The sequence below is a fragment of the Peromyscus leucopus genome, chromosome 6, assembly GCF_004664715.2.
Source record: "Peromyscus leucopus breed LL Stock chromosome 6, UCI_PerLeu_2.1, whole genome shotgun sequence".
NCBI classification, from domain to species: domain Eukaryota; kingdom Metazoa; phylum Chordata; class Mammalia; order Rodentia; family Cricetidae; genus Peromyscus; species Peromyscus leucopus.
This window is the reverse complement of record NC_051068.1, coordinates 85,592,438-85,604,285: the sequence shown is the minus strand read 5'-3', so window position 1 is coordinate 85,604,285 and position 11,848 is coordinate 85,592,438.

Below are 11,848 nucleotides of genomic sequence, written 5' to 3'. Positions count from 1 at the left end.
AGACCCTGACATTAATCAGCACACATATGAACACTTGATTTTTGACAAAGAAGCCAAAACTGTACAATGGAAAAAAAGAAAGCATCTTCAACAAATGGTGCTGGCATAACTGGATGTCAACGTGTAGAAGACTGAAAATGAGGTTGAGGCAGGGGAAAGGGCTTGGACTTGCCTCTACTGGATGTGCCTCCCCATTGGAAGCCCTTGACTTCTTGTGTGGGACAGTGGGGGTGGGGTGGGAGGGGGAAGCTGGGGGCTGGGGAGAGGGAAGAGGGGGATCTTTGGTGTGTAAAATGAATGAAAAAATTCTTAATAAAAAATAATAATTCAGGGAAAATTGTGGTGGTATTGTGTATTCTAATAAATTTATCTGGGGTCAGAGAACAGACAGCCACTAGATACAAAGGCTAGAAAATGGTGGCACTCACACCTTTAATCCTAGCATTCCAGAGATAGAAATCCCTCTGGATCTCTGTGAGTTCAAGGCCACATTGGAAATAGCCAAGCATGGTGACACGCTTTAATCCAGAAAGCCAGCTTTAATCCAAGGGAGTGGTGGTAGAAAGCAGGAAGATATATAAGGCGTGAGAACCAGAAACTAGAAGCTTTTGGCTGTTTAAGCATTTGGGCTGGTTAAGCATGTGGCTGGTTAAGCATTCAGGCTTTTGAGCAGCAATTCAGCTGAGACCCATTCGGATGAAGACTCAGAGGCCTCAGTCTGAGGAGACAAGACCAGCTGATGAACTGGCGAGGTGAGATAGCTGTGGCTTGTTCTGTCTCTCTGATCTACCAGCATCGACCCCAATAACTGGCCTCAGGTTTGATTTTATTAATAAGAACTTTTAAGATTCCTGCAACATCTGGCGCCCAACGTTCGTGGTACGAATTCATCAAAAAGCTGTTTGCCTGTGGCCTTGTGAGCCCCAGCTCAGGCCCAAGCTACACTCAGCCGGTTGTGGTGGCACACGCCGGTTGGATTTGCTGAAGGAGACAGAGGCAGGAGGATCCCGAGTTTGAGCCAGCCTAGGAGGCTTGGGAGAAGCTTTGGCCCGGACTGAGCCACAAACAGTGGTGGGACCATGAAAGCAGTGGCTACTGCTCCACATTGCCAGCTCCTTCTCATCATGTTGGTGACTGCGGTGATGCTGCTACCTGGAACAAAGGGTTTACTGCTGCTGGTTCAGAGAAAAATTGCCAGGACCATCGTGTTACAAGAAAGCATCGGCAAAGGTCAGTTTAGAAAAGTTTGGCAAGACAAATGGTGGGGAGAAATTGTTGTGAAGATTTTCTGTTCTAGGGAAGAATGTTCATGGTTCCGAGAGACAGACATTTATCAGACTATGATTGCTCCAAACCACAGAGGAGGCCAAAAAAAAAAAAAAAAAAAAAAAAAAAAAAAAGTCCGCAGGAAACCATGACCACGCCTAACAGTGACTTTGAAATCTTCAAAAAGATGACAGGATCCTACAATGATGATTCCACATGGACTATGATAAAGCCATTAAGCCGATTAACACCATGGAAAATCGACTTTGGACTACAAACTGGTCAGAACAATTTTGAGAGGACTAGTTGAGATGATCCAGCCTGACAGACTACTCGAACAAGGACTTGAAACAAGCCCTGAACTTTCCTATTATGCAGAGATTGGACAAATGATACAGGACTTGACGATTAACCCAAAAATTTTCTTTTCAAGATTCCCTAAAGATATCTTCACCCCTAGAAAGCAAAAGGAAAGAGAATATAGATATGAGATAGATCATTGAATCTACTCTGAGAAAAAAGATAAAAAGAGAATATAGATATGAGATAGATCATCGAATCTACTCTGAGAAAAAGATAAAGAAATAATAGGATAAATAGGTAGATCATTGAATCTACACTGAAGAAAAAGGGGAAGATATAAAAATAACAAAAGATAGACTACTGAATCTATTATGAAAAGAAAAAAGAGAGAATATGGATATGATAAGATAAAAAGGGAGATTATGGAATTTACTTTTAAAAAGGAACTACTTGTTTTAAATAAGATAAGTAATGAAAATTTTTTGGTCTGAGTTTATCAGATGTTACTGGACTGGACATTGTTAATATATATAATGGAGTTTTTTGTCTGGATCTGTCCAATGTTAATGGACTAGACATTGTTAATGTAATCTTGACTGTATATTGCATATACTTATTGAAGATAGTTTTTCTTGTATTAGTTATAAGCTTTCTTTAATTTAGACAAAAAGAGAGAAATGTGGTGGTATTGTGTATTCTAATAAATTTATCTGGGGTCAGAGAACAGACAGCCACTAGATACAAAGGCTAGAAAATGGTGGCACTCACACCTTTAATCCTAGCATTCCAGAGATAGAAATCCCTCTGGATCTCTGTGAGTTCAAGGCCACATTGGAAATAGCCAAGCATGGTGACACGCCTTTAATCCAGAAAGCCAGCCTTTAATCCCAGGGAGTGGTGGTAGAAAGCAGGAAGATATATAAGGCGTGAGGGCAAGAAACTAGAGGCTTTTGGCTGTTTAAGCATTTGGCTGGTTAAGCATGTGGCTGGTTAAGCATTCAGGCTTTGGAGCAACACAGTTCAGCTAGGACCCATTTGTATGAGGACTCAGAGGCCTCCAGTCTGAGGAGACAAGACCAGCTGAGGATCCGGCAAGGTGAGATAGCTGTGGCTTGTTTTGTCTCTCTGATCTACCAGCATGGACCCCAATAACTCGCCTCGGGTTTGATTTTATTAATAAGAACTTTTAAGATTCCTGCTACAGAAAATGGCTTTGTTTTGCTTTGCATTCTATTTGAAATATTTTTATAAATTTGAGATTATTTCCTTTCCAAAGTTTAAAATATATAATCCAATTCCATATGTTGCATATACAAAGTCTTACTACTGACAAGTGTTTTTATCATTTTCTTTATTCAAGTTGAATTAAATTAAAAAAGAAGATTGCAAATAGATCCATATATGTCACCATGCACAAAACTCAAGTCCAAGTGGATCAAAGACCTCAACCTAAATCCAGGTATACTGAATCTGATAGAAGAGAAAGTAGGAAGTAGTCTTGAATGCACTGGCACAGGAGATTATTTCCTAGGTATAACACCAGTATCACAGACACTGAGAGCAACAATTAATAAATGGGACCTCTTAAAACTGAGAAGCTTTTTAGGGCAAAGGACAAAGTCAATAAGACAAAACAGCAGCCTATAGAATGGGAAAAGATCTTTACCAACCCCACATCTGACAGAGGGCTGATCTCCAAAATATATAAAGAACTCAAGAAACTAGATATCAAAATACCCAACAATCCAATTAAAAAATGGGCTACAGAGTTAAACAGAGAATTCTCAACAGAAGCTCAAATGACTGAAAGACATTTAAGAAATTGCTCAGCATCTTTAGTCATCAGGGAAATGCAAATCAAAATGACTCTGAGATACCATCTTATACCTATCAGAATGGCTAAATTCAAAAACACTGAAGACAGCTTATGTTGGAGAGGATGTGGAGCAAGGGGAACATTCCTCCACTGCTGGTGGGAATGCAAACTTGTATAGCCACTTTGGAAATCAATGTGGCGCTTTCTTAGAAAATTGGGAATTAACCTCCCTCAAGACCCAGCTATACCACTCTTGGGCATATACCCAAGGAATGCTCAATCATACCACAAGGGCACTTGCTTAGCTATGTTCATATCAGCATTGCTTGTAATAGCCAGAACCTGGAAACAACCTAGATGTCCTTCAACTGAAGAATGGATAAAGAAAATATGGTGTATATATACACAATGGAGTATTACTCAGCAGAGAAAAATAATAACATCATGAAATTTGCAGGCAAATGGACGGAACTAGAAAATACCATCCTGAGTGAGGTAACCCAGTCTCAGAATAACAAACATTGTATATACCCACTCATAAGTGGATACTATATATAAAGCAAAGGATAACCAGACTGAAACCCACAGCTTCAGAGAGGCTAACTAGCAGGGAGGACCCTAGGAAGGATGTATGAATCACCCAGCAAAGGAGAAATAGATGAGATCTACATGAGCAAACTGGGGGTGATGTGGGGTAATGGAAGGCAGGGATGGGGCATAAGAACATAGGGAAACAGGAGGTTGGAGCTGGAACAGGGATAGAGTGGGAGAGCAATGAAAGAGATACCATGATAAATGAAGTTATCATGGGGATAGGGACAAACAGAGTACTATGAAAGTTCCCAGGAATCCAAAAGGATGATATTAGACTACTGCTAATAGTTGGGAGGGTGCCTGAACTGGCCTGCTCTGGTGATCAGATGGCTGAATACCCTATGTGTCATTATAGAGCCCTCCTTCAATGACTTATGGAAGCAGATGCAGAGATCCACAGCTGGTGCCAGGCAGAACTCAAGGAGTCCCGTTGATGAGAGAGGAGGGATTCTATGAACAAGAGACATCAAGATCATGATGGGAAAAATTACAGAGAAAGCCAGCCAAAGTAGTGGAAACACATGAACTGTGGACCAATAGATGAGAAGCCCCCATGGCAGCAGACTTGGCCCTCTGGATAGGTGAGACAGTTGTTTAGCTTGAACTGTTTAGGGGGCCCCCAGGCAGTGGGTTTGGGACCCATCCCTGGTGCATGAGCAGGCTTTTTGGAGCCTAGTGCCTATAGTGGGACACTTTAAGCAGTCTTGGTGCAGGGAGAAGAGGACTGGATCTGCCTCAACAGAGTATACCAGGCTCTGCTGAATCCCGATGGGAGACCTTGCCTTGGAGGAGATGGGAATGGGAGGGGAGGCTGGCTGGGGGGTTGGAGGAGGAAGGGCAAGGGAATCTGTAGTTGTTATATAAAATGAATAGGAAATCTTTTAATAATAAAAAATGCAAAAAAAGAGAGAGAGAGAAAAAAAGAGCAAAAGGAAGTAAAACACATGTCCAAAACCAAAAATGATATGATCTTGATCTGTATTTTGGAACATCATATACATATCCCTGCTTGCTAAATTCTGTGTACATAAAGAAGCACTCTGGCTACTAGTCAGTCAGGCTGCAAGATTCTCCCAATCACCATGGCCAGCCTCACTTCCTTCCCATGCCGACCCTTTATATCCTATGCTAGGACCTGTCCTACTGACAATGACTCCCTTAGGCTTCCTCATTGTCCATCTTTCCTAAAATGAAACTAAGTATCTATCCCACGTTGGATTCTTCCCTTGCCACTCTTGTATCCATGCATCTTCAGACTCTGCCCTTATCTGGAGCTGAACTCTGGCAGACAATGCCAGTGAGATTTATGAAAAAGAATACAAATTAGGATCTCCTACAAAATTGAACAGCAAAGAATCATATAAAAACTGTGAAATTAATGCATTATTATTATTCAAAGTATTGTTTTTATTTATTTATTGGAAGATCAAGAATAGGATTTATATAAAGCACTGTGATGATCCACATTAATTTTATTTGCTAGCCTGATTCACCCTTACCAGTAATTTTTTTTTTTTGGAACTGTGTGTCTGATTTTTGCCATTATTTCAAAATTTGTATACATCATTTAAGAAATTATTTAATCTCAACTCGCAGGATTTAGGTAGCATTTGGCAGGAAAATTCAGCTGGCTGTCTAAAGAATGTGTTTCTGAACCTGAGTTACCACATTATAAAGTTTAATGGGGTCAGTCTTGAGACAATGTCTGTTAAACGACATTGAGGGAAGTCAAAAATAGCAGAGGAAATAATGACTTTCTCAAGTATGTAAACCAGTATGTGTCTCTGCTCATCATACTTTCTAAGAAGGAGGCTCACTCCTATTACTAATAGCTTCAATTTCAGGAAACTTAAAATGTTTTACCAATAGAAAACAGTTCTGGAAGGCTGGTGTCTGTATTCCTGTTATTTAATATATGTTCTTGCCTTAGTCTTGTGAGGCCATTTTCCCATTTCCTGGTACTGCCATTGAGGAATGAAAGTCATGAATTCACCTTAAATTCATGAGCTTTGTAAATTAGCCTTTGAACATTGCTCTCAATACCCACTTAATGAGAGCAATTTTCACTTGAGTTTACCAGTGACCATTTTATTAATTAAACAAAGGAGTATTATATTTGGTCACTTTGGGCTTTCTGGTTGGTGGTGTTATCCTTTCAACTCACAGCTGAGGAACACAACTGAGAACTTTCACAACTAGAAGTGGAAACATAGACAATGTCCTAATAACAATGGGCACTCTGAAGCATACTAATGTAAATTTAAAATAATATAATATTACAATTAAATAAAAATTATTCATAGCAATTAAAAATAAAAAGTATATGGTATCTTCTTTTGATTCTCATTCTTATATAAATTTAAGTACTTTAATCATAGGTTCCATAACAACAATAATTTATTTTATTTTTGATTTTGGTATACTGACATCCCAAAATAAGTAAAAATAATAAAATTTCTTTTTTCTCTTTTATTGAAAATAGATTTTTTTCTCATATGGTATATCATGATCATGGTATTACCTCTCTCTACTCTATTCCTATCAGTTCCTTACACCTCCCCTCACATCAGGATCCACCATTTTCTGAGTTTCTATCTCTTATTAAAAAATAAACAAGATTCTAGGGAACAACAATAAAAGAAAATAAAACAATATACAATAAGACAAAATAAAAGCTAATACATTGGAATATGAAAAACAAACCAAAATAAAGAAAAGACCCCAAGAAATAGATAAAGATGCAGAGACCAACTTATTTGCACCAGCAGGAAACCAATAAAACAAAAACTGGTAGCTATAATATATATGGAAAGGATTTATAGGGTTAAAATTCAGGAGAAGAAAAAATTTTAAAAAATGTATAGATAAATTTAAAAATATTTGATAAAAAAAATTTTAAAGAGGTGTGGACCATTGACACAACATTATGACACAAGAAACCTCCAAAGACTCCTTTAAATTCATTTTCTGTTGTCCATCTCCTGCTGGGCATGTAGCCTACACTTAAGAGTAGTTTTTGTTTTTGTGTCCCCCCTGCCCCGTGAGACTCCCTTGGAGGAAACCACATTTTAATTTGCAAGTGCTTATCAAATAAGATTGCTTCTGGATTAGGGGTATTATCACGTGTCCACATCTCCTTTCAGCTCCAGGATGGCCTCTGGTGCAAATCCATGCAAACCCTGTTCATGCTGGCTCAGTCACTGTGCGTTCGTATAGTCATCCACCATCCTGTTGCTATAGAGATGTTGCTATAGAGAAACTTATTTCCATGGTGTTCCTCGTCTCCTCTGGCTTTTACAATCTTTAGGCCTTATCTGCATGCTTTCCTGAGCTCTGAGAGCAGAGATGTAATGGAAACATTCCATTTAGGGCTAAGTGTTCGATGGTCTCTCATTTTGTCAGCTGTGGGTCTTGGGATTTATTCCCATCTGCAGAAAGAAGTTTCTTTGATGATGGCTGAGTAAGGCACTTAACTATGAGGAACTATGAGTATCAATGGTTGTCCCTAGGAGTCATTTTGTTTGTTGTAAAAATTGTTGCCCTAGGGTAACCTAGGGCACTGAGCAGTGTAGTCTGAGTTTCTTGGTCACCCAAGCTCTTTTTGGATTGGGTATGGGCATGGGTACCTTCTTGTGGATTGGGCCTCATGTTAAATCAGATATTGGTTGGTTACTCCCATAAGTTTTGTACAATCATTGCCCTAGCATATCTTCCAGGCAACATATCGTTGTCATCAAAGGTTTTGTGGTTGCCTTTGTGTTGCCATTTTCCATTTGGTAGGCTACAGAGAACTTCTTGTATCAAAGACCCTAAAACATAGGTTAAAGGCTATATTTTGCCACCAGCTTGACTTCTCCAGATTCAATGATTTGTGTAGGTGTTGTCTTCCGGAATGGGGCCTTGCTGTCTGTTTGTGGGGAGCAACTAATAATCTTGGCAACAACCTGGGTTTTAGGGTTCCAATGGGATTCCTAATGCCCAACAGCTTCATTAGATATAACCCAACCCTGGTACTGGAATCTTCATTTGGTGAAATGAGATGTCCAGCTTGGGCTCCCCCCCACAACCCATTTTTGTCAATTTTATTTAGATTGACTTCATTCGGTTATATCAGGAGTTTATTGATTTATTTGATGTGGTTGCATTAGAAGTTTATTGATTTCAAAAAGGGCTTAGTGCAGCTAATGCTGCTGTAGTCATCTTAGACCCATTTGAAAAGGTCATTCCATTGTTATCATTCTCTACTCCTTTACTAGGAAGTATAGCAGCTATAAGCAGGAGTAATGCTATAATTATTCCAGCTACTTACAAGCTTTTGGTGGAAAGTTGATTCACAGCTGTGTAGAATTAAGCTCTGTACCCTCACTTGAGCCCTTTATAATATAAAGGATGGGGAACTGTGGTGGCCCACAGATGGTACCTAGTGAGACTTTACTCAGTCAGGGTCAGAGAATCTGAGTTTGCTTTACCCAGCAGACCTGCAAAAAGAGATGATTTGGCATATGCATGTTTTCCAGGTGTTTGGAAGGTACAGTGTGTTTTGATCTTGCAAGGGGGAGGTCTTTTGCTTCTCCCCTTGGCATATTATAAAAAGCTCTTTTGAATAAAGCTCTGGGTGCAACTGGATATTGATCCAAGGCCCTCCCAAAGCTGTCCAGTGTCTCTGTCTTTTTTGTTGTCTCTTTCTATCTTTCTGTCTAATATTATGTCATTCCTCTCTCCTCTACCCAAGAACCCTTTAGTAGGTGGGAGCAGATCAGAGCTATACTCCCATAGACTCCCACATGGATCAAATTTTCTTTATACATTATTTTGAGAGAAAAATAGGTTGTTTCCAGTCTCAGACTATTATGAATAGAGCAGCAATGTATATGGTTGAGCAAATGTCTCTGTGGTAGGGTGAAGAATCCTTTGGGTATATATTTAATAGCTGAATTTTGAGGTAGATTGATTCTGATCATCACAAAGAACTGCCACACTGATATGCATAATGGCTGTATGAGTTTGTGCTCCTACCAGCAACTGATGAGTGTTCTCCTTATTTTAAAGTTTTACAAGCATGAGCTATCAATTGTTTTCTTGAACTTAGCCATTCTGATGGGTATAAAATGATCTCAATGTATTTTTGATTTACATTTCCCTGGTGACTACAGATATTGGAAATATTTTTGAATTTTTTTTTATTTGAGTTTCCTCTATTGAGAATTCTCTGTTTGAATCTATATCCTCCTGTGGAACAATCTTTTTGTACACTATGAATATGTATTATTCTCATTTGCTTATACAAAGCTGACAGGTCAGTAGCTGAGCAGGAAGTTAGGCAGGAAAGCCAAACTGAGAATGATGGGAAGGAGGGTGGAGTCAGGAGTCACCAGCTTGACACAGAGGAAGCAAGATGAAAGAATGTTGTACTGAAAAGAAAAGGTATCAAGCCATGTGTCTAAACCAAGATAAGAATTATGGGTTAATTTAAGTGTAAGAACTAGTTAGTAATAAGCCTGGACTACCAGATGAGCATTGACAAGTAATATTATGCCTCTGAGTCAATTATTTGAGAAGCAACTACTGGGTATCTTGGGAGTTGTTGATGGAACCGAAACTTCCAATTACAATATCTGATTTTAAATTAGTTTATATATTTTCTTGATAACTAGTTTTTTTAGTTGCACATATATATGCGCGCACACACACACTCATATATAGGATTTATTCTAACAGTTCTGTTTTCTTATGTTACTTGGTCTTCTACTCTTACTGTTTTTAATATTCTTTGTTCTGTAAATTTAGGGTTCTGATTATTTTGCACAGAGGGGAATGTCTTTTATTTTTCAATGTGTTTGGTGTTTTATATGCTTCTTGGAACTTGATAGGCCTTATCTTCTTTGGGTTAGCAATAGTTTCTTCTACTACTTTGTTGAAAATATTTTCTATGCCTTTGACATGGGTTTCTTACTGTATTCCTATTATTCCTCAATTTCTTTAATTTCATAGAATCCCAAATTTCCTGGATGTTTTGTGCCATGATCTTGGAAGATGCCACAGAAGACATACTACTGTCAATGAAAAAAATGTTATTCCAGCCTGGAAATGTTTTTTGTTAGTTCTGGTTAACTTAAGCTTATATGACATTTTAGAGTTTTTTTTCTATTTGCTCCAAATACTAATTTAATTTAAAACATTTCTAATCAAAGTCTGAATTTTTTCATAACTTTTCATTACTTTATCTTGTGGTAATTACAAAATGTCTAACATAAGTCAGTTTCTAAGAATATTTTATTTCTAAGTTCAATTTTTTTTTAATTTGTCACTAATTGCTCTGTAAAGTTTACTACTTTACTTAAGATTTAAATTCCCACCTGTGTTATGAAAATGAAAACATTGTCTGCAATGTTCTAAATATGTTTCAGACACCTATATACACTTTTCATCCCAGAAAATATTAATAAATATGAACCACATTTTCAGTTACTGTTTTAACAATGGTTCTGCTAATTGTGTGCATAGCATTATTGTTATATTTTAATTTGTTTATGTGGGGAATTTTGATCAAAGTTTATTGGTCTGCATCATTGATTCATTATTTTGCCACACTGAAACTTTGATATGTCCATTGTACATTTGTGAGTAAGCACTGTCTGTGACTTTCACTATTCACTAAATTAGTTAAGATTCGACTAATTCCCATTTTCCCCTGAACAATGTCTAAATGATATTATCAATAAGTTTTGCTGGTTTTCTCATAGATAGAGATTATTTATATGTAGAAGGAAAATAAGTTATTTTGTATTTTTGATTAGTGTATGCTGCCTCCAATACAATTACAATATTACCAGAATAGATCCCTGACTTAATTTTTTTTCTCTATAGTTCACCAGGACAACTTTCAATATGTTCGAAAGCTAACATTAAACTACAGTGAGAAAAGAAACAAGAATATGCTGGCATGAGAAGATTCTGAATTGTCTGCATCAATGTGGCCTAAATTGTCTGTAAGAGTTAAGATACAATATGTTTAACCCATACTGTTGAATTAGAATTGAGTGGATAAATATCTAGTATTTTTAATTTTAACTAGTTATTTTCACAAGCAAAAACAATGAATAAATTCTAAAAACAGATTGTGTATTATTCAAGTCCATTGGGAGTTGGTTGTACAAATTCAGGGTAAATTCCAGGATGACTGAGCTACACTACTATCAATCACTGTGTATAGAAAATTCAAGACCACTTTTAACCCTGTATGCTGTAAACTGATGCTTATCTCTGGATGCAATGGGAATAGCAGATTTATTTTACCATTTATACTGTATCAAATATAATAACTGTACAGCTATAATGGAAAGAACAAGATTCTGAGGACTATAAAGAAGAATAAAATAAAGGTCAAAAATATTAAATCCTAATTTTTTTTCATTTTTTAATATTATTTTATTTAAAAGGTTTTTTTTTCATTTTACATACCAACCACAGTTCCCCTTCTCTCCCCTCCTCCCACTTCCCCCCACTCCACACCTTCCCCCATCCCCCACCCCCACTCCCACCGACTCCTCAGAGAAGGTAAGGCCTCCCATGGGACACTTGGCTCAGTCTGGGAGGAAGGGACTGAATCTCCCTGGACTGAGTCTATCAGGTTGATCTCAGTCCTCGGGGGAGGACTTGTCCTGGAGGAGGTGGGAATGAAGGGTAGGCTGGGGAGGGGGTGGGAGCGGGGAGAATAGGGGAACCCATGGCTGATACGTAGAACTGAATGGTATTGTAAAACAAAATATATATATCCATAAGTACATGTACTATATATTTTAAATATACTTTATTCAAAGAAGGGAAAAAGAAAATAAATAAATAAATCCTAATTTTTAAAAAGGAAAA